The following is a 22,067-nucleotide window of genomic DNA, read 5'->3' as shown; positions in this document are numbered from 1 at the left end:
CTAATCCAGACAGGAGCAAAATGGAAATAACTCCCACAAGACCATTGGGAAAACTTAATCCAATCTTCTCTTGTGAAGCAGATATTATTCCCCTTTTACTTGCCTTCAGTGGTGATAAAGTGCAGACAAAGGAGATAAGGGACTCCACACCTCACATTTCACCACTCCAGTAAATACACTCCTCGCTTTCACTTATCTTTCAGCCTGGTATGGATTTCCTTTTAGTAACCTCCTGAATTACAATCAAATTATACTTTCAGGGCCATTGAATTGCATGGCTTGCAATAGCTTAATGGGTTCTGTTCTGGCTGCTCAGGAAGGAGCTGTAATCCCTGTCCTCTTCTGTATTTCAGGGAGCCTTAAGGGCAGTTTGAGTGCCAGGCTGCACTCACCAGGGCAAACAACAAACAGAGCATGGGCTGCTGAACCTGGAGGGAAAATGCTAACAATGAATGTTTCTTCTTTTGCCCTGCAGTGACAGCCAGGGTTTGGGTGGCACAGTAATCCCAAAACTCTGTCACACACGAATTCAGTGTGATTTAATGGCACGATCAATACACCAGGTGCCGGCTGCTCTGCAAAATATCTGAAAATAAATGGAAGTTTTAATGCCCAGAAATGGTGCAGAGTGCCACATCCCTCCTGACAGCTTATCTCTTAGATGGGCTTTTATCCTGCAATAAAGAAGTTGTTTCTTTGTTAGTTGCGGGCTCTGCAGCAAACAAAAGTTGGAGTGTGGTCAGGAGCTTTGCTGGGCTGAAATCAATTTTTGAATTATACAAACGTTTAGGTAATTGAAACAGAGAGGGAGAACAAACACTGACTGAGAGTCTAGACAGACCTCTTGTTCTGGAGAGGATCTGGAAGGACTTCAGGGATGCAAAATGCCCCTCCTGCACCTGCCAGAGCTGCTGCACCAAAGCAGCCCCAGGGAATCCCTATGGGTCAGTCCAGAAATGCCCAGAGGACAAGTGGGGACACTCTGGGGGAACAACACCTGTGCCTCAAGGAGGAAATAATGCACAGGCCATGGCAAAGTCTGAGGTGTGGGGGTCCCTGCTGTGCCACGCCACAGGGACAGTGGGGACCTCACACGTGCCAGCACCGTGACCTTGTGCAGCCACCAGCCCGTGACACTCGATGCTTTCAGCTCAGTCAGCAGCTTCACTGAGAAAAACTGCACACTGGGGATAATCAGAGTAAGAACTGCCTCTGTCTGCAGCTAATGGGTGGGAGATAAAAAATCTCCCTCCCCCCTTTATTCATCCTGCTGTTTGTAAAACCTTATCATTTTTTTTTTTTTTTTTTTTTTTTCCAATTGTATTCCCAATAAGCCTCCAGGTAAGAAATAGTGTTTGCCAGTCCTGAAGAGAAGTAATCTTTGTTGGCAACATTTCTCAGGGAATAAACTGTTCAAATAAGATGTGGGAGGGAATTTCCCACTCAGCCAGTTTGAGGAGCTGTGGACAGGCAGCAGATGAAAGGCGAGGAGCACAAGGAGCACAGGCAGTGGCTTCAGCAGCTCTGGCTCCAAATGCAAAATTCATTTCTTTCTGAGGGGATCCAAAGTGCTTTCCATGCTGTCCTTTCTTTGATTTAGTTTTGCTGAGCTCAGTGAGGGATGAGAAGCGAGTCTCTAAAGGAGGGAGCTCTCCAAGGGCAGCTCTGAGGCAGCTGTGGGGTCACCGTGACCCTCCCAACATCTGGGCTTGGCCATTCACTGTTTCTGCCCTTCCTGGGAGCAGGAATCAACCTCCAGGAATCAGGAATTTATTAAGGCAGACAGCAGGATTTCAGGGTGAAACAAGATCATCTGTAAGGTCCCTTCCAACCCAACCCAACCCAACCCAACACAACCAAACCCAACCCAACCAAACCCAACACAACCCAACCTAACTCAACCCAACCCAACCTAACCCAACACAACCAAACCCAACCTAACCCAACCTAACCCAGCCCAATCCAACCTAACCCAACCTAACCCAACCCAATCCAACCCAACCCAACCTAACCCAACCCAATCCAACCTAACCCAACCCAACCCAACCCAACCTAACCCAACCCAACCCAACCCTACCCAACCCAGCCCAACCCAACCCAACCCAACCTAACCCAACCCAACCTAACCCAACCCAACCCAACCTAACCCATCCCATTCCATCATTCTGTGATCAGTTTTTGCACTATTTTCCCCAGCATTCCTATTTCTGTTGGCAAAACAAACTGCTACAGATGTGTTCTACCTTAAAACAGACGTGCTGCCTTAACAAGAGGAGAAAAATGGATGAATATGAAAATAGGCATCATGAATATTCAGCTAGATTTGCAAATTAAGAGACTTCAACTGTGTCCTTGTCCTTTGTGCGTTTTCCACAAATATTGAAAGGGGAACTCTCCTAGGAGAAGCGTTCATCAGCACAGCAAGTTTTGAAGAAGGAACCCACTCAATCTACAGCAAATATGCACAACATGGATATTGTGTGTATTCACAGGAGAAAGATGATTCTGGGAACCTCCAATTAGGCAGCAGCAGCTTTTCCTATGGTCTCAGGAAAGAACTAAAGAAAAAGGCTTATTTTGATAAATTTTTCAGCACAGATTTTTGAAATGGGAAATACAAACATGAGAAAAAGACAAAGTTTTCCCATCAATTATTCCCTCAGAATTCTGAGGGAGGGAATGCCCCCTGGAGCCAGGCTGGGAGCAGCAGCTCCCCCAGGTCAAGTGTGCTGTTAATGTGTGCAGGCAGCAGCTGAACCTGGCTGTGCTGAAAGCCCTGACTTGGGGCCCCCAGCTCAGGAATCTGCCTGATTAATTTTTAATAACCCAGCCTTCATCTGTGAGTGCAGCCTGAGCTGCTCTTGGGGTGTGCTCAGCCTTCACCTCCTGCAGCCACCCCAGAGCCTCTCTGGCTGTGGAGCTGCTGTCAGAACCCACAGCCACCCCCTGTCCCTTCCACAAGCAGAGATGCTGATGTTGTTTCAGGGTCTCCCCAAACCCCACAGAACCCACAGCACCAGCACCATCCCCTATTCACCCTTTCAGTTTAACCACCACAGGGAAGGGCCATGAAAACCTCTCTGTAATTCTGTAATTCCACCTGGAGGTTTTCTCCCACTCTTGTCCAGTTTTGTTGGATTTCCCCCAGAGATGCCCAATGCCCTTCAAACAAACCCAATTCTTAACTCCCCCAGATGTGCTCATTTTGCTTTTCATGGCATGGGAGGGAGGGAATAACCCAAACAAGAACAATTTCTGTTCTGCTGTTGGAAAATGGAGCTTTCAATATCCTGGCCTGTCTCTGAGTTTTTATTTAACTTGGGGGATTTTTCAGTTTACAAAATGGCCCGACAAAGATAATTAGGGTAGAAACATGCCTGACAATTCCAAATGCTCCCTGTCAAGCAAATGGGCTAACACCTATTTTTTATTAAATCCCTGGTTTTCAAATGGTGACACAGTTGTATTAGAAGCAGTGTGTAGGTGGCTCATTTTTCCCTCCTCACATTCCCTTTGACAGTAGTTTGAAATAATATTCATCAAACAGTATAAAAGAAGTAGAAAGAAATTAATTAAGCAACCTAGAAGGAAAAATAAGATGTCTTTCCAGCAGGACTTGCATTATTCAGGTTTATAGTGCTGCACAGTGCAATTTTCTGGGAAGAAAAGGCAGGATAATGGTGAAACAGCACATTTGGAGCATCACTGGTGAGAAGGAAATCCTGAAACAGGAGGGGCTGGGAGTTTCCTGATGAAGATTTGCTCTGAATATCATGCAATATACACATATATAAATATATATTTGCCATATATCATTGCTGGCACCTCACCCATAAGGAACTGGAGATTTCTGATCCTTTTCCTGCCTTTTGGCATTCAGGGTTGGGGGCAGAGATGGTAATGCCACGTTTAATTTAATCTCATCAAGTGAACAAAATCCTGCTTTTCAGAAGTCTCTGTTGTTCAGGGGTGTTTAAACAAACACTGGGCAGGTTTTGCCCAGCAGCCACACGTGGCACTGCAGGGCTGGGTTCCAGCTCTGCAGCTGGGATGAGGATTATCCATGGGCTGCACTCTTCATGGCACACTCCCATTCTGCTCTGTGCTCCTCCAGCCATCCCAAGGCTCTCAAATTCTGATTGAATCCCACCAGGGACACCACAGGGAATTCATCTGTGGCCTCTCCTGGTGGGAAGTTGTTCATCCTTTCTATTCCACTGAACTGCTGCCAGCTCTGCCTTGGTCACACTCCTTAGGGGACACAAAATTCCAGCCCTGCCCTTCCTGCATCCAGCCAAAATAACCCCAGTGCACCTGAGATCCAGCAACCCCCGAGTTCTGAAGGAATTCTGATTTAACAGATCACTCACCAAAATCATTTCCAGGTATTTAAACCGAGTATTCATTGAAATCCAAAAATCTGGTTATGAAAACTTGGATGTAAAGAGCTCAGGGTCTCTTTGTGACTGCTGGCAGCCTCCCAGCTGCTTTATTACACACAATCCTCAGGTGATTCTTAATTTCATGTTCACATTATCAGCTGCTCAGGGTAATACCACAAAGGCCATGGATGTGACAGCAGCAGGTTCTGTCACTCCCAGGGAATCTGCTGGGTACAAGGAAGGGATTAACTGATTTATCCAAGACACTTCCCCACTGTGATTTATCCAACACACCCTGAATCTTTCTCATCAGATGCTGGTTTTACCTGAGCAATGCCTTGAGCATCTCTCTGTCCTTGCACCTGCCTGGCTCAAACCCAGCAGTCAGAACAGACACAGGGCTGTCACCAGCAAAGCTCCAGCCCAGCTAAACCCAGCTTCCACTCCAGGACAGGGCTGGATTCTCCTTCAGTGCCTAAATTCCATTGGGTCTCCTAAAGCTGGATTAACATCCCTTGAGCAGCACCAGGATGTGACAGCAGCAGGTTCTGTCACTCCCAGCAAATCTGCTGGGTACAAGGGAGCCACAAGGAAGGGATTAACTGTGATTTATCCAAGAAACTTCCCAACACACCCTAAATCTTTCTCATCAGGTGCTGGTTTTACCTGAGCAATGCCTTGAGCACCTCTCTGTCCTTGCACCTGCCTGGCTCAAACCCAGCAGTCAGAACAGACACAGGGCTGTCACCAGCAAGGCTCCAGCCCAGCTAAACCCAGCTCCCACTCCAGGACAGGGTTGGATTCTCCTTCAGTGTCTCCTAAAGCTGGATTAACATCCCTTGAGCACTCCCCAGGGCTGGTGCTGCCCCAGCCCTGCCCACAGCACTGATCCTCTCTGCTCTGCTTCCCCTGGACAGCACCAGGGCCAGGCTCCTTCCAGGAGCCTCTGGAAGGCTTAGGCTGTAATTGCTTGTAAACCACTTAGGCAGTAAGTGAGACAGAAATCCAAGTGGTAATTGTGGCAGAGGCTGGAGATTAATCTATTTCTGGCTTGTCAGACGTTCTTATGGACCTGATTCAAGGCAGTCACTGAAAGCTGTAAAGTGTCCAAAAAGTGACAGCGAAAAATAGTTTGATTAAAACCATTCCAGAGGCAAATCCAACCTTCAAGACACTCTCTGAAACCTATTGGTGCAGCCTGCAGATGAGGCACTCATGAACATTACCTTGGGAGAGCCACAAAAAGTTTTATGTCCAAAAAAAAAAGTGCTCTAATTAATTTTGGATTCCCAGAGCAGAACTGTGCAGGGAGAGTCAGTGGAAAAAGGGTCTGCCAAGAGGGGATAAGCAGCTTGTCCTGCTCCAGGAATCAGGGCTCTGAAGAGCTTCCCACAGGTGTGTTGGGCTCAGCTGCCCTCAGGTGACACTGGGACATGGCTGGACACCTGGACTTGGTGGCCTTGAAGATCTTTTCCACCTGCAATGAGCCCAGGGTTCTGTGACTGCCAGATGCACTGTTTGGTGGGGCTGAAGAACCCCAAAACTCTTGGTTTATGTCTCTGTCTCCCAGAGATGGGAGCAGCAGTTCATTATTAGGAACTGGAAGTATTTTCCTTCCCCACAGAGCTGCAACTTCTCCAAACTTTCCACCACCTTCCATTTTCCATAGCCTCAAGGTCAAGATTACCTTTTATTATTTTCTCCATCATTTCCTTCCCATTTACTTTGGATTAGTGGATGTTCTGTCAATAAGGACTAATGAAATTCCAGGCCAATATAAACTCTGCTCTACGAATGATTCTTTTTTCATACAGACTTTCTATGAAATAAAAAGTGACTGATGCCACAATATGCTTTAATTATTTTCTTCATAAACTATCAAATTAAATTTTAAGAAGCTGGAGATGTTATCTCTTATTAAATTGGGACTGAACTCAGAGATGTAACTCTTAATGAAACTTCCCACACCAGAAAGCTTTTTTTGTAATGTTAATAATTTTCAGCAGCCTGCCATATACAATATCTCAGCAGAGCTTATGATTTTCACATTCCAGGACACCTTCCCCTATCCCAGGCTGCTCCAAGCTCCATCCAGCTTGGCCTTGACACTTCCAAGTCACACCATTTTACAGAGTCTCCAGTATTTTAGCTGGGATTTTCTACTCACTGGATCAGGAAGTTTGTCCAAAAGCAGCACTGAAATCCCAATGAATATCCCACAGCAGCAGGTAAGTCAAAACACACCTGGAAAACACAGATTCACCAGCACCAGATTCAAGGGAAAAGTATTTCCACTCATTTGAGCAGCAAGAGAATCTCAAATTATCAAAGAGAAAGCAGAGGAAAGCTGTGTGTGGGTAGAATCATGGAAAAGTCCTCCAAGATCAATGAGTCCAACCATTGTCCAACCCTGCCAAGCCCACCAATAAATCCTGCCCAAAGAACCACAGCTGCACATTTTTAACACCTCCAGGGATGGAGATTCCACCACCTCCCTGAGCAGAGGCTGACCACGCTCTCAGGGAAGGAATTTTCCCTGATTTCCAATTTAAACCTCCTGGTGCAACTTGAGGCCATTTCCTCTTGTCCTGTCATTGTTAGCAGGGAGCAGAGACCCATCCCTGCCTGGCTACCACATCCAAACACAATGATCAAAATGTGGCACATTCTGGGGCCAACCAGCAAAACACAGAACCCACAGAAGTCACTGGATCATATTTTTGGATCCTGCCTTAAGGGATGAAGAACAGAGGGAGAGATGAAAATGCGGCTGCTGGTAAAAAATCATTAAAAAGAATCAGGCAGAGAGGAGGAAATACAGAAACTGCCAGGAGAAAAATGAAAAGGAACAAAGACATGGAAAAAAGACTCTCAGTCTGCCAAAGTTTACACAATTTCATAAAATGTACAAATGGAGCAGAGAGGAAGGGAAAAGAGCAAAGCAGCTCTGGGGGTGCACACCCAGGGGATTTCCAGCTCTGGGGACTCCTGCCCTCCCTCCCACATCCCTGTGCAGCTCAGTCCAGCTCAGTTGGCCAATTCCTTCTGGTCACACAGTGACAGCCCCAAGGGTTTAATATCCATGTCCCCCTTTGGCCAAGAACACCTGAATCCATCCTTGAACAAACCATCACTCATCCACTCATGGACAGTCATGGACAGAAAAACTGATTTTTCCAAATGGAAATTTCTCTGCTGTTGGTGGTAAAACACTGCTGTACTTTTTTTTTTTTTTCTGTTTAATTTTATTCATGAGCTGAAGTGACTTTGGGCAGTCACAAACCGATTTTTCACTGTGTTCTGAACAGATGGTTGTTCCAAGAATACCAGCATCCTGGCAGTGTCAAACAGCCCTGACCTTCCCAAGCAGCGCTGCAGACTTTTCGTTAGAAGGAAAGAAATGAAGAACTGCTCACATAGTCCCAATTTTTTTCTGGATTATTAAACACAGTGGACAATGCAGGCACAAACTGTGCTCAAGGAAAAGCTGAGATTCAGCCTCAGAGAAGCAGGAGTGGCTTCTGGAATCACTGGGGGTGCACAGACAGCTCCAAGGTGACACCAGACCCTCCTGCAGCAGCAGAAGGATGAGGAGATGTGATGGGAGCCCCCCACATCATCTCCAGCTCACCCTGCCCTAAGGAGCTGCTGTGATGGGCTGTGCAAAGCCCAGAAAACCACAAAATATCCCAACCCTCAAGTTCAGGCTTTATCCAGCAAGGGTCCAGTTACAATTTCCCAGTTATAAATAGCTGGAGTTCGCTGTGAGCCTTCAGCAGCCGTGGCTGGCACAGCTTTGGGGACCTTTGCAGACAGAGCCTTCAGAGGGAAGGCAGCTCATTTTGTTCTGCTTTTCAATTTTTTTTTAGAGATATAATCCTATTTTTAAGATCATTTAGATATCATCTGTGCTTAGTTCTCCAGAAGCCACATAAAATAAAAAAAAAAAATCCAAGTCAATTTTACTGCAGTTAAATCCCCATGTCCTTAATCTCCAGGAAGAGAGAGGCTGGGTTTCTTCCTGGAGACAATCCTGCTTTTTTAGCACACGTGAATATTTTGTACCTGATTGGTGTCTATCAAGATATAAAAACTTTGGGGGCAGCACCTGGGGAGCAGCTCCTGTCACGAGATCAATACCTCATTATGGATTGAACACAAAAGCTAAGCCATCCTTAGCTCCCAGCTGACAAAGAGTGGCAGAAATTCCACTCTGGCGTTTGGGGGATTTTGTGCAAATTACTCCAATGACCTCCTGCCAAGAGCAGGTGAGGAGCTGTCACCCTCCCAGCCAGCAGAGCTCTGAAGTGTCCCAGAGGGGTTTGGGAAGGAGTTGCCAGAGAAAGAGAACACAATAATCCCAGCTGGATGCCCTGGGTGGCAGCACAGGGTGTGCTGGAGGTGACCAGGTGTGAGTGGTTGGGTTAAAGCAGCTGGAGCTGCTCTGGAGCAGGAGGCAATTACAGCTGGAGAAAGTGTGAGCACTTCTGGGTGAAATCCATTCTGAGGAGCCTGGAGTGATGGAACACGTCGGGAAAAGGCAAATCCAGCTCTCCAGAGCTCCTTGATGCTGCCTGCCCTGGGTGCTCTCTGCCTTTTGATGCTCTTGAGAACCACTCATTACTGCTCTGACTCACAGGTTTAACTAATTCCAGCAAAGCTTTGGACCCAGGAGAAGAAAGCTGCACTCAGAGGGTCAGCACTGAGCCCCCAGCAGAACATGGGCAGAGGAACCAGTTGGCTCCTCTTTTACATAAGAACAAAATGGAAAACCAAAGGCTGAGAGACTGTGGGAGCACAGGAAAAAAAAAAAAAAAACAAACAGAATTTAGATTCAAAATGCTCAGGACACCAAACAGTGGAAGATTCTTGATCCAAAAACAAAAAAACAATGGGTGTGGGCAGGGGACACACGTGCCCCTAACCATGACAGAATGTGGGGCTTTCTGCTTCATCCAACTGATGCCAAAGGCCAGGGCCCCCAGCTGTGCCAGGGCAGGTTCAGGTTGGATATCAGGAAAAATTATTCACTGGAAGTGTTCAAAAACCAAGCAGAGGTGGCACTTGGTGATGTGATGGTCAAAGGCTGGATTTGATGACCTTGGAGCTCTTTTCCAGCCCTACTGAATCAAGGATTTTATGTGTCCAGCTTGGGGAGAGAGAGCCAAGACAGTAAAAATGCAGCCCAGCACATGCAGCACCAACATTCCATGCTCTGCCTAAAACCCAGTGATTTTCCTGCACTGGTGTCCCCAGATTCCCATCATTTCCCACTGCTAATTTCACCTCTTAATTGTTTAATGATTCGTGGAAAATAGGAGGAGTGATGAACCTCTCTTCCCTCTCAGCATGTGAGAAAATGAAACCATCCAAGCAATGATCCAAACTCCACAAAGTGGAAATTTGGCCCTGGAAAAATTCATCCTGGGTTTTTTTCTGCCTTCCCCATTTTCCTTCAGCTGTCAGAGCAGCGAGATGAAATAACATCCTATATTCATAGTGCCATCTGCATTCCAAAATCTCCTACTGATCAATGCAAGTGTCCAAAGAACACTTCCAATTTGTCACAATAACCTTCAAAACTTGACAGAAAATCATGCAAGTTATTTCTTTCAGATCTCTCTGCATCTTGTGATTATTTATACTTTGCCAATACAATTCTAAACACTTTCCTTTGCATTTCCCATATTTCTCAGAAGAACTCAGAGGTTAAAGCCTGCAATGGGATTATTTTGCTCTCTGTGCTCTTGTTTTGTATTTCTGGACATTTAAGAAACACTGGGATGACTGCACTTGGAGCAGGACCAAAAATGTGTTTGAAAAGGCTTCAAACTGCCACATCTCAGAATATCAATAATCAGGCTGCTTTGCTCAATTCCACTTGTTCTGTTTTTCTCTTTTATAGCGAATTTTAGGTGGTAGTGGGAACAACTGCACTAAAAAGGTGGGGTTTAAGCATCAAGCATGAGAATCCTGTTTTAAAACTTTCATTTTGGCCTTCAAAAAAGCCAAAAAAATTAAATCCAGAGCCCTGAGTTCCCTGAGCTTGGTGAGTTTGGGGTCAGGGTGTTCCCTGGGGGTTTGTTGCTGGCACTGAGCTGGTGGCTGAAGCTCCCCTCTCCTCCTCACGCACATCTGGCCAGCTGTGAGTCCCCAGCTGTGGGCACCTGCTGGGGCAGCCTGGGCAGAGGCTGCTCTGGCCACTTCTCTCCCTTCAGTGAACCCCAGCAGGGTCAGGAGGCATCAGAGCCCACGGGAGCAATACATTGACAGCTGTGCACAGATGTGCAGCTGGATCCAGCAGGGATCCAGCAGGATCCAGGGAAGAGCCTGATCTGCTGAGATCTCTCAGGAACAGGGACCTCAGAGCTTTGTGAGCTTCAGGGAGCAGCTCTCCGAGCTCCCAAACCAATTTGCCTGACACAGAGCATGTTTGAAATGCACTCAGCATTGGGAAATGCAGATTGCAAGTCTATAAAAAGCTCTGTTTAAATAACAACTCCAGAGCTTTAGCAGGGACAGTTTTCTAGGACACTGGGCACAGCTCTGGGATGAGCCTGTAAAGGTCGAGCCACAAGCAACTGTCTGTACAAATTTTATGACTGGGAGCTAATAAACAAAAAAGTGTAGGAAGTAGTCAATAGCCATTACCAAGCACAAAAACAGATCCTGCAAAAACAACTCAACAAATCTGCTGGTGGCTGTGCTGAGAAACCCATCAGAGAATTCACGGAACTTGGAGAACAAATCCAGTGGCTGCTGCTTTAAATTCTGCACTTGCATTAAAAATTCATCAGAGTATTTATAGCCAAGTTAAAATAAACCACCACAAGTTAAAATAAAACACAGCCCCGCTGGTGCTCACAACCTGTTGCAGGGGGGATGTTGGGCAGTGCCTTTTCCTGGAGCTGCTGCAGGGGAGATGGAAGGGAAGGGATGGGGAGGGAAGAGATGGGGAGGGGAGGGATGGGGAAGAAGGGATGAGGGAGGAAGGGGTGAGGAAGAAGGGATGAAGATGAAGGGATGAGGAGGGAAGGGGTGAGGAAGGAAGGATGGGGAAGGAAGGGATGAGGGAGGAGAGGGATGGGAAGGGAAAGGATGAGGAGGGAAGGAAGGGATGAGAAAGGAAGGGATGAGGAGGGAAGGAGAGATGAGGGAAGGGATGAGGAAGGAAGGGATGAAGAGGAAGGGATGAGGAAGGAAGGGATGAGGAGGGAAGGGATGAGGAGGGAAGGAAGGGATGAAGAGGAAGGGATGAGGAACAAGGGGTGAGGAAGGAAGGGATGAAGAGGAAGGGATGAAGAGGAAGGAAAGGTGAGGGAAGGGATGAAGAGGAAGGGATGAGGAAGAAGGGATGAGGAGGAAGGGATGAGGAAGGAAGGGATGAGGAGGGAAGGGATGAGGAGGGAAGGAAGGAATGAAGAGGAAGGAAAGATGAGGGAAGGGATGAAGAGGAAGGGATGATGAGGGAAGGGGTGAGGAGGAAGGGATGAGGAGGAAGGGATGAGGAAGGAAGGGATGTAGAGGAAGAGATGAAGAGGAGGGGATGAAGAGGAAGAGATGAAGAGGAAGGGATGAGGAAGAAGGGATGAGGAGGGAAGGGATGAGGAGGGAAGGAAGGGATGAAGAGGAAGGGATGAGGAAGGAAGGGATGAAGAAGGAAGAGATGAAGAGGGAAGGAAAGAGGAGGAAGGGGTGAAGAGGAAGGGATGAAGAGGAAGGGATGAAGAGGAAGGGATGAGGAAGGAAAAGGTGAGGCCCAGGTGCTCTGGCAGGACTGGGCTGCTGTGATGCTGCAATGCAGCTCCCGTGTCACCTCCCTCTGCTGGAGCTGGGCAGCAGCTCCCACCCAGGGAGGGGAGGACGGAGCTGTGGTGGGAAGAGCATGATCCCAGCCATTCCCTGGGCATTGCCATTGCATGGAGATGTTCCCCAGCTCCTGGGGCTGGATGTGCAGGAGCACTCAGTGACGTGACCACAGCGGAGCAGTCGCTGCCATTTGGCCTCTCGATGGTCAAACACCAAAAACACCTCCAATAGCACCAGGAAAAGAAAGGTCCTGAGGAGGGACAGCTGCTCAGGCTGGGCCCATGTCACTGGTGCCAGGAGGGAAGGGTTTTAGGATGAGGCCAGGTTGGACATTGGGACAGTGAAGGTGTCCCTGCCAGGGCAGGGTGGCACTGGGTGGGATTTAAGGTCTCTCCCAACCCAAACCAGAGTGGGATTCCCACTCCCAGCTGAAATGTCAAACTGAGAAGAGCTGTTGGCCATTTATTCCAAGACACAAAGAAAGAAAGGTGGCACCAGGCAGGCAGTTTGGAGAGCCAGAATTAACAGTGAGTGAAAGGTGACCTGGCTGTAACTGCCTCATTTCTCATCTGTTTGCTAAAAACCCCAGAGAAGAGCAGAGTTCTGTGAACCAGCAGGGTCCCACCTCCTGAATTTCACAGAGTTCTGCTGGTTCTGGTGACTCCTCCCAGAGCATCCCCACATTTATTCATTTAATTGTTGTGAACTGAATTCTATTGACAACAGTTGATAGCAAGAGGTTAAAGCTCACCCAAACACTGGGGGAAAAAAAAAAAATCCATTCCCAGCTCTGCCCATTGCCCAGCAATGCTTTGAGACTGAAATTCAGCTTCTCTAGAGCACAGAATTATTCCAGCTAGAAGAACCCACACATCTTCCTTGCCCAAGCAGACCTGCAGCACAGAAATGCAGCAAGCAGCTCAATTACCACCAGTTAAAGCTCAGCAGGATGTACAGTTTTCTAATTGAATACACTCAGTTACAAGCAATAAATAAAATAAAGAGAACATTTCCAATGAATAAAAACATACCTTTGCATAAAATATATTCTCATTAGGAGAAATGATGACTGCTACAAAAAAAATCACCGGGCTGCTTCTGTGACAGGCAATTTTTAATCAAAGACAGTTCCATGCAAATTAAGGAAAGCAAATCTCTAAAGGAATAATAGTCTGCCTTAATAGTCCTATCTTTTTTCCTGTATAGCTGCTATGGATGCTGTGTTATAATTGGTGCTAGATGCTGTCCTGTGGCACATTTTCTAAATCAAGAATGTAAAATTTAAAAAAGAATAGTTAAAAATTAGAAAAAAGAATAGTTAAAAATTAGAGAATTTAGATTTTGAGGCCGTCCACAGAATGACATTCCAAATTTATAGACATATGTAAGTATATATTATATAGAGATATGGATATGGATATAGATATAGATGATATAGATATATAGATAGATATAGATATAGAGATAGATAGATAGATAGATAGATAGATAGATAGATAGATAGATAGATAGATGGATAGATTAGATAGATAAATAAAAATAATTCCAATTAATGATCAGTGTGGAACACTGTTAGGGGATTAAAACTGCAGGCTAGGGGCTCTGTTTTGGTTTTACTTTTTTCAAGTTCACCTTCAAGTTTTAGAAAATTCCTCACTGGGAAAGAACTTAGAATTTTAGGGGAAATATTCCACAGTGATCCACAGCTCATAAAAAGTTTAGGTTGGAAAAGGCCTTGAAGAACATTGAGTCCAATCATTAATTTGCTAGGATTGAGATGTTGGGAGCAGGAGGTGTACAACATGCTCAATAAAAATTAATTTTAATGATTAATAATTGCTGAGGAGTTCAAAAAGAGCGTTTTTTGTGTTCTGAACAAAGTTTTGATTAATGGTGTAACCTGGGAGGAGACAACAAGCTTTATTTATTTTATTTTTCTGCTGCCTCCAAAGTGCTGCCCTATCTTATCTACCAAACAGCAATCAGTATTGGCACAGATGGCTGCTCATCAGAACAATGCAAACTGAAAAATATTGAAAAGAGACCCAGGAAAACACTGGAGAAAACCCTCAGTGCATGTTGGGACAGGCAGCTTCAACACTTTCCTTGGATTTGTCCTCCAATTTACTGTAAAGTTTATTTTCAAGTTAGCAGTCTATCTGGAGTTATGATTAATGGTTTTGAGAAGGTTTTTTATTTTTTTTTTCCAGCTGCTCCTCCCAACAAAGGATTTAGAATTAATTCACATCATCCAACTCCTTCCTTAATGGATTTTTAAGGTCCACTGCAAAGGATCAATCAATAGGAGGCTGAGAGCTCTGGTGTGCAAAGCACCCAGCCCCAGCAGGGCAGGGCAATGATCTTCATCTGCATTAATTGCAATTATTTGCAGTGATTAAGAAAAGCTAAATAATCATTTGCATTCACTCAACTCAAAGGATGCAAAGACAGCGACTCAAGAAGTACCAAAAGTTGGAGTTTTTTGGTGTTTTAAGAGGATTTTGGGGATCTTCCCTCAGAAATGGAAATGCTGCTGCACTGAATGTGCTCCTGCCAGGGAACATCTCATTTCCAGGGCACTGTTTTCAGGACAAAGTGACATGTGCAGGTTAATTTTGTACCTGCACACAACACTCCTGGAGCTGGCAAGTAGAACAAGCAAATTCGAGCCTGCCCATTATTTCCTCCACCTTTTTTCTGCTATTGATTGTTTTCTTTTATTGGTAGCCATTAAAGAAAATTGATTTTTTTTAAAAGCTCAGTTTCATTGGGTTTTTTTTGGTTTTTTTTTTTTTCATAAATCAAATGAAAAATTAGAAAGAAACCCCAGCCCAGTGTGCACAGAGCAGCTGCCACTGACTGAGCTGCAATGGGGTCAGGGCAGGGATGAAGATTTTTGGGAATGACACCACAAAGAGTTGGAGAAGCTGGAAAAGCCTTTTTACATCACCAACCCTCTGGAAACAGGGCCTTTCTAAACTTTTCAGTTGCCAAAAGAAATCACAAGAATTTGTCACTTCAATAACCCCTAAATAACGAGATCACTGTACAGAATACGACCAGCAATCTGTAAAATTCTAAAAAATAATCGGGTTCTAAAATAACAACAATTTGCAGAACTCTTGAGATAAAAAAAATATCAATTTCTCTTTTCATTTTCATTTCCAAAGGCTGCTTTCCGTTGATTCCATTGCATCACTGCAAAATCATACAGTCAAATTTGGACCACAAAAATCCAAAAGTCTCTTTTTTTTTTTTTTTTTTTTCCCTCTGATTCTCCAAAGAGGTGACAAGAACTCCACACTTTTAAAAGCCACAACCTTTTATGGGGAAAATTCCTCTTAAAAAATAGCTGTGCCCTGTAAGATACATTGAATTCCTGATCTTGAAAGTCCTAGAGGGCAAAAAAAAAAACAAAAAAAAACCAAAAAAAAACCAGCTGTGCCATGTCCAAGGAATCAAAAAATAGCATCAGATATTTCATATCTGCAATATCCAAAATTTATCTCTTGCAGCAACAATAAAATAGGTTGAGATGTGGATGGGATTGAGCTAAAGGTCTGAGCTGAAAAAACCTTTAGGGGACAGCAGGAAAAAAATGGAATTATTGCAAGAATTAGTTCCTTGTGGAGACAGAGTCAGCATGAGCAGAGCTGAGGTTTTGCTGTAACATCCTGGAGTTTGTTGCTGTTATTGCTCAAGGACTTGGAGGTGAAATTCAATCAATGGGCAGGCAAATATCTTCTCCCTGCTCAGGAGCACACGAGCCCTGCTCTGAGCTCTGAAAACCACCAGCATTTCCTTCCTGCTCAGCCAACAGCTTGAGAAAGAGGATTTTTGGCCAAAATTGCTGTATCTGCAAAGATTTACAGAACAGCCACTGCTCTCCAAATATTTACAGCATCTAAATATTCTTTAATTGGCTCCTTTTCACTGCTGACCTGCCTGGTTGCTCACTTGTTGCAATTAATTATCTGTGGAGCACAATCAGGGTTTTTTGAGAGGGATGAAACAAAAAAAAATCACTGTTCCCTGGTTATCTGCATTTGCCCTCTGCCCATCCAGGCTGCAGCTCCCTCTTTTTGTCCATAACACATAAAAAACATAGGTCAGGAGAATATGGGTGGGTAATCTATCAGGAGCACAATAAACTGTGAAAGCCAAAAGATGCTTATCCAGCAGGGCAAATCCTGACTCTGGAGCTCCATTTTCCATCCTGAGCTCCCTCGTGGATGCTGCAGCATCTCTCTAAAAGATTTTGTGGTAAATCACAGAGCATTTCGCAGGGGGGAGATGAGACAAATAATCCTGCAATAAAAATGCAGCAGATTTTGCTACCTGGGCTGTTCCTCTTTCTCTGACACCACTTTCACCCCAATCCTTTGGCAAATGAAAATCCACACATGAGCTTGCACTGAAAGGATCACACAGCCCCAAATTCCTCTTTGAATTAGGAATGGTGCATTTTCCTGCTGTTTGCATTTATCTGAGTGCCAGATGAGGATGGCAGCAGCCTGGGAGGGGCAGTCCCACAGGGACATCCTGCACTGAGTCTGGACATCTCACCCTGCAGCCTTTACAGCAGATTAATTGGCTCTGCTCTTTATGCAAATAGGGAAGCCAAGATTCCTGTGCATCCTTCTCCATAAATTAAAAACAATGCTTTCCTGCAGTTATGGCTGTAAAGGGGAAATAGAGCTTGACTGGATGTAATGAGGCATTTGTGTTTGCAGTAACCAGAATTTACTGTTACTGCTCCAAGAACCATCACTCCTTGTTTAGGCTCTTAAGTGACAATAAGTGTGGCTAAAATAAATTCTAATGAACACTCCTGGGTCACCTTACTGAATTTATGGGGCATTATGTGAAATGACTGTGTTCTTTGGGGCTGTGGGGAGCAGTTCCAGCTTCTGATTGCCTCCCTCAGGTCAGAGACAGGTTCAGACACAGCAATTCCTCAGGGGTTTGCTTTGGAAAGGTGACCTGGAGCTGAGCTTGGGCTCTCTGGGAGGGCACCAAAGGTGCTCAGAGTGCTGCAAAGGGAGCTTGGAGCTGCTGCTCTGTTTGTCTCAGTGCTGGGCAAGGCTGGGGATGAGCAGGTGCTGCTTGTCAGGAGAGGAGGATGGAGAATCCCAACCCTCTGAGTCTTTACCCTCCCAAAAAACAGGTTTTTGGTAGATCTTCAGTTCAAGTTCTGCCCAAAGGCTGAGCTGTAATTCCTGTCCCAACCAGGGCTGAGCAGTGCAGGGTCAGGGCTGGGCAGAAGGAACAGAGCCCCCCTGAGACCCCAGAGCTGAGCAGTGAAACCCAAACTTCAGTTCAATAAACCAAGAAATCCTGTTTCCTGCAAGGAGGAGGGATAATCTCTGCAGGAGGCCATGGCAAACCCTCAGATTTCCCATTCCCTCACAATCCATGACAGAAGCAGCTCCCAAAAAAGGTGAGGACGTTTTCCTTTCCAATTAAAATAATGCACTTACATAACATTCCTGCTTTTCACTCTATTGTGCCTGGTGTTCACTTTGGGAGCTTATCTGTGTGATCCAGATTTCTTTATCCACCTTTGTGTCTCGTTCCAAGGGAGCTGGACAGAATTTCAATACAGGACCAGAGTGGTTTTCAGAAAAGCTCCCCAGCCCCATTATGTGTCTGAGCAGTGGGTATGAGGTGCAGACCATTGTCATGCTGCCCTCCTTCATCTTCCTGAAGTGAAAAATAGAAAAATGCTTGAATTTTTGACCTATTTTTGAGGCAAATAAAAGCCTGACCTCTGTACAGTGCCTAAAGTCTAAGCTTGACATAATGAGTTATTATTTAATTCTCCTGCAGTTAAGGGCCATGGGATGTTACACAAAGAAACATGTTCATCACACGAGCCTTCACTATGGAATGTGCTCTTCTATTTGTTAAAAATAATATTAACACTGCTATTTATTTAATGCTGTTCCACTCAGAGAGCTTTTTGGGCATTAGCTAATTAATGTAATGACTTGGGATGTTTCCTGTGGCTCTGTCCTGGGCAGAGCTGAGAAGCTGCTTCATGTGGGGCAGTTGGGTGAAAATTTCCAAACTCAGTGTGGGATCCTGCACAGCCCAGACTGCAATGAGCCCCTTCCAAACCCAGCCACCTTCTCCTGTGCTGCTGAAAACAAGGTGACATTCATGAAACTCCTCACCTGCTCACTCATTATGCTTTTGTGCAATTCCTCAAACATCAGCTCTGTGATTGCTTCACTCAACAAAACCTCCAGGTCCATTAATCACACCAGGTCTGGGCACAATTTAAAATTTTAGGTGCAAAGAAAAGGCTTTTCCAACTTGTCCTTTATATTAGAAAAGGGGAAACTTTGCTTTAAGCTTCACCCCAGGTAATAAAGCAAGAACTGGGTGTGGTTTAGGAACTGGATTCAAGTGCCCAGTTTGTTGAATGTAAAGCTTTCTTCTAAGAGAGCCCTTGGAGTGGAAATTGGAATTGTCATGAGCTTGGTCTAGCAGAACCATTCCAGCTTCCTTCACACAGCAGAGATCTGCTGGAATTTCAGTGTGCTCATCCTTCCCCCAGTGTGACAGTGACAGCAGCAGGACCTCAGGGAGCCTTGCTGCTTCTCCCCTCCCAGTAAACCACGTGGAAATATTCCAGCTGGATTCTGTCCAGGAGGATTTGACTCCTAAACAGACTTACTCCCCTGATTTTTTTTTTTTTTTTTTTAATTTTTTTTTTTTCTGCAGGGAAATAAAATAAAATGAGGCACTTCCAGCACATAACTGCTTAAGAGCATCTATTTTCCTTATTGTTCCTGGCTGGAAGCAGCAACCCAAGGGAAAAATCTGCCTTTCCAAACAGCATCCTGCAACTCTTAAGTGCCCACAGCATCCCCCCTGTCCCTAGCTCCCCTCAGAGCAGATGCAGCAAAACCCCAAGGATTTTCTGTTCCAAATGTGGGTTTGTGGGTCACTGCCAGTCCCCAGGTTTTAAAGAGGAACATTTTGATTGCTTCAAAATTGCTATTGCAATTTATTTAGGGAATTTTTTGCATTGTTTTTTTTAATTCTTTCTTCCAATCTCTTTATTTTTGCCTTCATTAAAACTTCACTTGCAGAGCAGGAGGACAGAGACCAGCACAGTATATTTGCAAAAAATGTTTTCACCTACATCTGCATCATTAACAATCATTAACAAAATACAGGACCACAGCTCTGCACAGTGCACCTCCAGCCCACCTTCTGCTGCCTCTTTTTTGCAGTATTATTTTTTTTCCCCCAAACCTTGAAACAAAACAAGTGAATTCCAGCTCTTCAGAGCAGCACTGACACCACCACCCCTTCCCAGCATCATTTCCTTGGAAACTTCTGGTACCTGCACACTTTTCATTCCACATATCTTAATTTGGACTAATCAGCCCTTCCTGGAAGGCTCCCCAAATCATGACAATATAATCACTGCATGATCAAAAGCCTCAAACACGAGCCACAGCCTCCAGCTATGGGGAAGGCAGCCACAAAACCCATCCTGCAATTAATTCCTCGTGGCCCCAGCTCTGAAGTCATAACTGGGAGCAAGATCCCACTGAACATGAAAGAGATTATTTGGGATTAGCAGGAGAGGCTGCAGTGCCCCTTGGCCCCCTGAATATTAAACATGAGAGCTGCAATGCAGATTAGAAGGTTCATTTTGAGCAGCCTGGTTTAGGCCTGCTGGGATGTGGATCTGTTTCTCTGCCTGCCTTGGGCTGTTCCTGGTTATTAATTGTTCTTTTCCACTATGGAAACTCCATCAGATGAAGATCCAAGTTATTTTTTTAACTTTCTTTAAACCAATACGTTTTTCCTTTGGGATTTTACCAGTGTATTCCTGGACATTGAGTATTTTTGGCACCTCCACAATGTCAGTAACACAGAAATCATCATTTCCAGGCCTGTGCCATAATGAACAACCACTGCTCTGAAATGAAGAACACACCAGGGAAAAGCCACTCAGCTCATCAGGGATGTCCTGATGCCTGTTGGTGCCATTTCCAACTAAAATGAAACAGAACCTTCACAATCCAGGCAAACACCAGCCAGGTAAGGAATCAGATCAGGACACAAAACAATCTTGCTTCCATTTCACTTCCCGAGTAACTCCTGAGATTTTGTGTCCTTGGAACAACTGGGAGGGAGGGACCCTCAGCTGGGATCTCTCTCCTCATTCTCTACATTTCAGGGAGGTTTTCACCTCTGATTCCCTAATTCCATGGAGAGCCCTCTGCACCAGGGGAGACACAGGATGGATATTAGGAAAAAGTTTTTTACAGGAAGAGTCCTGGAGTACTGGAATGATCTGCCCAGGGAGGTGGTGGAGTCATCATCCCTGGATGTGTTTAAAAAATCCTGGATGTGGCACTGGGTGCTGTGGGTTAGTTGGGGTGTTAGGGCTGGGTTGGACTCGATCATCTTGGAGGTCTTTCCAACCCAGAATTCTGTGATTTCTGTGAATTCTCTGAGTTCTGTGAATTCTGTGATTCTGTGCATTCTGTGCATTCTGTGATTCTGTGAACTCTGTGATTCTGTGATTCTGTGATTCTGTGATTCTGTGAACTCTGTGAATTCTGTGATTCTGTGCATTCTGTGCATTCTGTGATTCTGGGAATTCTGTGCATTCTGTGAATTCTGTGAATTCTGTGCATTCTGTGATTCTGTGAATTCTGTGATTCTGTGCATTCTGTGATTCTGTGATTCTGTGAACTCTGTGATTATGTGAATTCTGTGATTCTGTGACCCCACAGCCCAGGAGGGGTTAAGGGAGCCCCCACCACATCCTCCCCCAGGTGAGGCTCTGTTCATCCCCTGCAGCTTCAGCCTGGCACAGGGAGCAGCTGTGGGGGCGAACAGCTGGAACAGCTGGAGCAGCTGGAGCAGCACATGCTCTGCAGCTCCTCTCCCCAAACCCCGAGGGCCAGGCTCTCCTTGGGAAGTTCCAGAGCAGAAAGTGCTGAAGAAAAGCTGCAGCATCCCCCAGGGTCAGCACGCCCTTCTCCCACAAAGCGCTGAGCTAATTAATCGCTAATTGCTCCCAGCTCGTTACTGAGCGTGGATGAAAACTGAGGACACACAAACCCCTCGTCAAAGCCAGAGGCTGTGGCCACACAAATCCTGGTTTGCAGCCACATCTCTGAGAATCCAGGATGATATCTGCACCCAAAAAGTTTGTAACAAGTGTGTGGAAAGTTTGTTTAATGGATTGTAATGGATAATCCCTCATGCCCCAAAAGTATCTTGAGTTCTGGGGCACCAGAATGATGGCCTCACCCAAACTCTTTGGGAACACTTTGCTCTGGTCACAAAGCCAAAAATTATATGGAAAAAAAAAACCTCCAAAATGCCTGCCAAGCAGACAAAAAGAGCAATTGTGTCCAAAGGAAGCAGTGAGCAAAACGCAGCTCCTGGCCACCCTGCCCAGAACAGGGGGTGCAGAAGGCAGCCCCAGCAGCTGCAGGAACATCTGGAACATCTGGAACATTCCCTTGTCCCAGAGCCTTGGGAAGGGCCAGGCTGGAAGGAGGTGCTGGAAGTGAGGGAGGCTCCAGCTGCCAGTCCTGCTCCAGACATTCCCTGCAGGTTTTTTATTCCCTGTCACTCTTTTCCCCTGAAACTCAGCCAGGAATATTCAGCTCCACTCCAAACCCGTGTGCCACTCCCCCTTGCAATGTTGATACTGATCTAAAAATATTTAAATTGAAAAATAATATAATTATGCTCCTTTCTTGTTCTCTGTGGTTGTATTCGAAGGCTTTTAGAGGAAATTTTTAGATCTATCAAAGTATCTGGAAATGCACTAATTATTTCAATGATGATACGATCCCAAGTGGCAAAGTAAACATAATTACCCAAATTAAT

General features: G+C 45.4%; 1 long non-coding RNA gene across 2 annotated transcripts in view; it reads right to left on the bottom strand.

Annotated features, from left to right (window-relative positions):
• The window catches only part of LOC117002368, a 56,201-nt gene extending 49,583 nt beyond the window's left edge, over nucleotides 1-6,618 (bottom strand). For both annotated transcript variants that reach the window (XR_004419269.1, XR_004419270.1), the window contains exon 1: nucleotides 6,550-6,618. This is a non-coding gene — a long non-coding RNA (uncharacterized LOC117002368). The remainder of the gene's footprint in view (nucleotides 1-6,549) is intronic.
• Between the last annotated feature and the right edge of the window lie 15,449 nt (nucleotides 6,619-22,067).

This window comes from Catharus ustulatus, chromosome 13, assembly GCF_009819885.2.
Source record: "Catharus ustulatus isolate bCatUst1 chromosome 13, bCatUst1.pri.v2, whole genome shotgun sequence".
Classification (NCBI taxonomy): domain Eukaryota; kingdom Metazoa; phylum Chordata; class Aves; order Passeriformes; family Turdidae; genus Catharus; species Catharus ustulatus.
This window is presented reverse-complemented; position numbering and strand designations above follow the sequence as displayed.